Source organism: Triticum dicoccoides, chromosome 1B (genome assembly GCF_002162155.2).
Source record: "Triticum dicoccoides isolate Atlit2015 ecotype Zavitan chromosome 1B, WEW_v2.0, whole genome shotgun sequence".
Taxonomy (NCBI): Eukaryota; Viridiplantae; Streptophyta; class Magnoliopsida; order Poales; family Poaceae; genus Triticum; species Triticum dicoccoides.
The window spans coordinates 416,887,933-416,894,469 of record NC_041381.1 but is presented as its reverse complement, the minus strand read 5'-3'; the positions used below and the strand labels follow the sequence as shown (position 1 = coordinate 416,894,469).

Below are 6,537 nucleotides of genomic sequence, written 5' to 3'. Positions count from 1 at the left end.
CAAGGAGGCACTCGATGCTCAAGCCCTGGTCCACGACGACAAGGTGAAGGAGCTGGAGGTGGAGTGGCGGCCTGAAGAACAAGGCCCTGGAGCTGGTGAAGGAGAAGGACACGATCAGCAGCGCCTTGGCGGAGGCGCATGCCGCAGTCCTCGGCAAGGCCGAGCTACTCTCCCAAGCCAACGACTCTGTCAACGACCTGAAGCTGAAGCTGGAGGGCCTTGAGGGGATGCTTTCAGGAGCCAGGGCCCGGGAAGAGTCCATGGCCAAGGACTTGGAGGAAGAGAGGCAGCTGCGAAGGAATGACGCCACCGAGCACAAGGATTACACGGAGGGCATAAACTATTGGATCAACCGCCTTCCTGACGTCGCCGGCAGGATCACCGCGAAGCTGGCTACCATGGGGATGCCAAGTGTGAGGTATGCCCCGGAGCTGAACGTGAGTCCCAATGCCGCACTGACCCTGTTCTTCGAGGGTATTCTTGAAGCCCTGGAGCAGTTCCGCTCCAACCGGGCAACTTATCTGGCCAACGAGTCCCAGAGGCTCTACCGGGGCGCCCGGACCAAGGTGCTCACCAAGGTGGCGTTCTAGAACCCCACCATCAACTTTACCGACGCGCTGGAGAGCTTGTTGGAGGGGACGGGCCTCGCGGCGCTCAAGGAGTGCATCAAGCCCGTCATCGACTGTGCCGACGGAGTCGAGAGTGTGGAGGGCCAGCGCCTGGACTAGGCACCCCGTTTCTCGTTGCCGCTGCGAGTTCAAGACCAAGACAATTTTATCTTAAGTTAGAAACGCAGTGATTATTTGATGTAATATAACTCTGCAGTACTTCAATGTGATGCATGCTATTCCCCTATTCGATCTTTCTTGGTATGTACGCCCTACGCTGAGTTGGATGAGCTTGCCGGCGCGTAAACCCAAGCCGCAGCGCTTTGAAGGACAGATCCTTAGCGGCTGGCTGGGTGTGCTTGCCGCCAGGCAAACCACCTTACCGCTCTCAGCGCAGATGCTTGAACTGTTGAGTGGACTCGAAACAGAACAATGGCGTTGCCTAAAGCGGATAGGCCACCTTGCCGCCCTCGACGCGGCCGCTCGAACTGTTGAGCGGACTCAAAACAGAACAAGGGCGTTGCCAACAGCGGAGGGTCCCATCGCGTGCAGGTTTTCCATACCAAGGGTGAGACCTTTCGAGGGGAATAACTTAGATAAACGAAATTAGCCAAAATTTTGCATGACTTAGCTTCTCGTGGCCACACGGATGGCTGTCGAGGCTGCGAACGGCGCCAGAGGGCGACTGATTGACGTCGCCCTCTCCCTTCGGGCCATCCCCATGAAAGAGTCGACGCATCGGCTCCAAAACCAGATTTTCACAACTCGCGCCCCCTACCTGGCGCGCCAAAGATGTCGGCGGAAAACGACACCTATGGGATCACTGGAATCCCTTCTATGGTCGGCGGGCGCGAGGTTGTGGAAAGAGCGGGTCTAGGAGTCAGCACAAAGATCGTTTACCCAGGTTCGGGCCGCGAGGATGCGTAAGAGTGTTCTTGAGTTCTTGAACTAGCTACGGCCCGTGACTTGTTCAAAAGATCCGAATCCCTTCCCAGTATGCCCCGGGCCTCTTTTTATAGTTCAAAGGGGCCGCCGCGGTGGCACACAGGAGGTGAAAAGTGTATATAGTGTACAATCTTATCGCCTGACACCACATGACAAAACACATTAAATGTGCTACTTAGGTGTCCTCTTGCTTTATCGGGGATGGCAACGAAGCCCGTCCCATCTGTCGCCGCTTCGCCTGGCTTCGACATGCGTCCAGGCCAATGAGGCGTGCAACGCCATGTAGGCTGGCAGGCTGCTGAGCTGGTGTGGTGGCAGGGTCTTCATGAAGATCTGCATGCCACCACGCATGTGCTTGACTGGTTAGCTTAGGAGCCACGTACTGCCACGTGGATACTTGCTTAGTTGGTGGGTCGGTCGCTGAGTTGGGTCGGCGACGGGGCGGCAAAGCCTTGCCGTGGTCTTGCTAATATTCTCGGCAAGGATCTTGCCGGGGCCTTGCGAGTGCCCTCGGCAAGAGTCTTGCGGGGGCCTCGTGGGTATCTTCGGCAGGAGCCTCGCCGGGGCCTCATGGGCATCCTCGGCAAGGAGCCTTGCTGTTGTTTTGTCTTCTGGTTCCTATCTAGGCCTCGCAGGCCCTTTGTCTTCACAAAGATCTACATGCCACTATGCAGGCCCTCTCCCGAACTTTGGTTCCAATGTTGTCGATGGTGTCGGAACTCTCAGGCTCAAGGGTGGTGGCCTTGCTGGCGGTGGGTAAGTTGCCCCGGCAAGGCTATTGCCGGGGCTGCGTAGGCCGCCCCAGCAAGGGTCTTGCCGGGGGAAGCCCATCTTGTCGCTTTACCTTTTGCGCCCCTGGTTTGAGCGCCGCTTCGGTAGTCTTGTACTTTTGCTTCCCGCCTCTGCCCTGCTAAGCATGGCCACAGGTGCGGCTTTGACTGCCCGTGCACAAGTAAAGGGGCACAAAGAGGGCCCCTACTTTTGTACACCGACAGATGGGGTTTGGTCGACGAGGGGAGGGGCTCACCAGGGAGGTGGCCTTCTGCTGGTCTACATATCATTTTTTTTCATTTTGCTTGTTGAGAGGAGGCATATGTTGCGCGTCTCCATCATCTTCCTTCGCTTCGTGCCTAAAAAGCAAACCCCACAATAAAAGGCGGCCCGACAAGGCGGGCTAGTGCGAGTTTATATGGGCCACTTGCACCGTTGCTGCTCTCTCCGTTCACAAATATAAGATGTTTTGAATATTTCAGTATGAATTACAGATTGAAATGAATGAACAAACACACTAGAAAGTGTCTACATACATCCGATTCACAAGAAGTTACACCATTGTATATTGTACTGTATTTGTGAGCAGAGAGAGTAACAAACAAAGTCTGCTCGTAGAATCGAGTTGCTTGTCCTGTTAAAAAAATCGAGTTGCTTGTGCCTCAAGTCTGACAAGTTTCTAGTGTGTGCGGTCAGCGATGGCGTCACATGCTGACCCCGAAGATCTTGATTGATTGAGTTTACACACACACCCACGTTGCTCTTAATAAATGCACAACTCAAGAAGCAATATTATCTGACAAGCTCAGCTCAGCTCGCCTCGGCTCATCTCACAGGTGTAGTGTACAGTGTACTAGAGACCGAAAACTTCACCCGTCAATTGCCATGGCGCTCAGCCTTCGAGCCGCCGCATCCCTCGCCGCCCCGCCGGCTCACCTGCGTCCGCGCCGACGCGCCACCTCTGTCCCTGTGGTCCGCGCCACTGTGTCCCCTCCTCCGGCGCTCGACAGCAGGCGGCGCCCGCAGAACGTGTCCGGCGAGTTCTTCGTCGGTGAGCTCCCTCATGCAGTCATGCTGATGCTGATGTGATCTCGTCCTCGTCGTCCCAGCTGACGGGGTCTTGGTGTGCAGATCACCGGTGCATCGACTGCGCCACCTGCAGGTGGATGGCTCCGGAGGTGTTCAAGAGGGTCGACGACCAGTCCGCCGTGGCGGCGCAGCCCACCTCCGAGGAAATCAGGACCAAGGCACTGCAGGTAGTAACATCTTTGATCACTGTAATTAAAATGCCTTCTTCGATCAGTCAAGCATAGCTGCAATTAACCGGTGTATTTTGGATGTGCAACACCAGACAATAATTAACTGATGGTATTTCTCTGATCCGATCACCCAATTTAGTTCATAATAATGCTTAATCCTGGTAAAGTTACTGGATTTCCTTCTTGTTCTATAAAAAATGATCAGTCACTGGACAACTAGATCATGACATTTCCATGTATGTTTGCAGGCCTTGCTCTCTTGCCCTACAGGCTCTATCCACACTGACAAGCCTACAGAAGACATTCTCCAAGTGCAGAACACATTCCCTCTCCCCATCGACGACGATCTTCCCGTATGTATAAACATTTTCATACTATGTGTTATCTCTTTTCCTTTCTTTACTCTATTCATAGTCTTTTAGCATAAAATAATAAATTGTATGCTTGGCTGTTCAGGGAGTTTACCTCTGTGGTTACCATTCTGAGAACTCATATGGAGCAACATCTTATCTTATAGTTCACCCGGAAGGGAACATAATGGTTGACAGGTATATTCATTGTCGACGTTCTGACAATTTGTCAATCAACTTATCAAGCCTCATTCAGAAACTACAGTCGATTATATATATTCGCTGTGCATGTTCTGATAATTTGTTCACTTCTGTTGTCAGCCCGAGATATACGCCAAAACTAGCGAACTAGCTTGAGAAGCTCGGCGGAGCGCGTTACATGTTTCTGACTCACATGTATGTTCAGGCTGACACGATTCTATATCTATTGATGTGCTTACCGCCTTTTTATCTGGGAGATTGAAGATTCTCTATCTAACCTGTCATCAAACAGTGACGATGTCGCGGATCATCGGAAATGGGCCGAGCGGCTAAAGTGCGAGAGAATCATTCATTCAGGAGATGTAAGAGCCTCAAACACAGAACTGCACCTGTAGAGAAAAACGTAGCAGCGTTGGAATGGTTTGCATTTTGAACAAATCATGTTCTTAGGGTATTTGAATCATACTGTAATTCATAAATTCTAAAATTTATTTTCGCTGATTATCTACTGCAATAACCATGATGATACAGGTAGAGCCTATTACTGCTGATGTCGACTGCCGAGTGTTGTAATTTTTTGCCTGATATTTGTCCTGATTATTTACTGCAATAACCATCATGCTGATACAGGTGGAGGATATCACTGCTGATGTCGAGTGGAAACTTACTGGAAATGGCCCCTGGAACATTGGAACTGATTTTGAACTTATCCATACCCCAGGGCATACCGAAGTAAGAATTTGAACTCAATAAATGAAACTACATTAAATAAGTACTTCTTGCCTCTGGATTAAAGAGGAGGTAAGCTTGGAGATAGGTGCACTATGGCTGCACTGTAAGTTATGAATGCATTGGGTTATCACACTGTTATGTCCCAGATTTTCTTAAACTTCAGATGATGGCATGATATTCTTTTGTTGTTGGGAAATGCACCAAGCTTTTTTTGTGTAAATCTTTTAAATGAAGGCAGCTCGATTGTACCGATCATGGAAGTATTTAGTGGTCTTTCTTAGCAACACGTACTGGGGCACCATACTGATCTTCTTTAACACATCATGATTCCTAATTATATATCCATTTTTGTAGGGCTCAGTCTGTTTGCTGTACAAACCTCTGAAGGCACTATTTACTGGTGACCATGTCGCAAAATCAGAAGAATCAGATGATCTAAACCTCTTTCTGATGTACAGTAAGCAATCAGGTAGCAGAATCCTCCCTTCTTCCCGGCCTTCCTAATTTGTTGAAGATCACTGTTCAATTTTATCAGACGGTAAAATACCTATTGATGTGTCTGCTTCACAACCTTGCAGTGGATGTGCAACTGGACAGCATCAGGAAGTTACTGGACTTCAATTTTGAGTGGTTTTTACCTGGTATGCAGACCTTCAAATGCTGCACATATGAACTACTACCAAAATTCTGCTTCGTTGTTGGATTTGTAAACCATATCATAATTTTTCTTGAACACACATCAAAATGTGTGTCATACTGTACTAGAAGGACACCGAGAAGCCGACAGAACTACAAGGTCAAACAAAACAAACAAAACTGCGGCAAAGGCCAAACAAACTAACTAATACTCCCTCCATTTCAAAATAAGTGTCGCGGTTTTAGTTCAAATTTGACTGTCGCGGACCCCGAACAAACTAACTAATACTCCCTCCATAAGCTAAGCTAACTATTTTCGAAAAAAAGCTAAGCTCACTAAACCGTCGTAAACTATGTCATTTATTATCTTTGGTTCACTCGCTTTTCCTTAACTTGCACTGATTATTGAGTTGTCTCTTTCCAGGGCATGGCTACCGAATCCGATATGAAGATGTATATGCCAAGAATTCAGCTATTGAGGCTCTCCTTGCAGACTACACAAACTAAGGAGCATCTTATGAATTATGATCACAAATTTCAAATATATGGATTCCAGAATAAAGGGACGAGGTGGATATGCAGTCCCAGAGAAATCCTGATCGACGCTACTGCTTTGGCTTTCTTGTCCAAACGCCATCTACTTTATTGTACTCCATCTGTTCCTAAATACTCCCTCCGTTCGGAATTACTCGTCCAAGAAATGAATGTATCTAGATGTGGTTTAGTTGTAGATAACATCCATTTTTATCCATTTTTATGACAAGTAATTCCGAACGGAGGGAGTACAAGTCTTTTTAGAAATTGCACTACAAACTACATATGGATGTATATAGACATATTTTAGAGTGTATATTCACTCGTTTTGCTCCGCATGTAGTCTATAGTTGAATCTCTAAAAAGACTTATATTTAGGAACGCAGGGAGTACATGATATCCCTCTCCTGGATGTATAAGGCTTGGATATACCTCTAGCAAGTTGAAAATGTTGGTGGAGTATCGTGCAATGAATATGTGTTATTGTAGTAGATTCTACCG

The 6,537-nt window shown here is 48.4% G+C and overlaps 1 pseudogene; it reads left to right on the top strand.

Annotated features, from left to right (window-relative positions):
* The first annotated feature begins 3,139 nt into the window (after positions 1–3,139).
* Positions 3,140–6,267, top strand: LOC119338486 (annotated as a pseudogene).
* Positions 6,268–6,537: the final 270 nt, after the last annotated feature.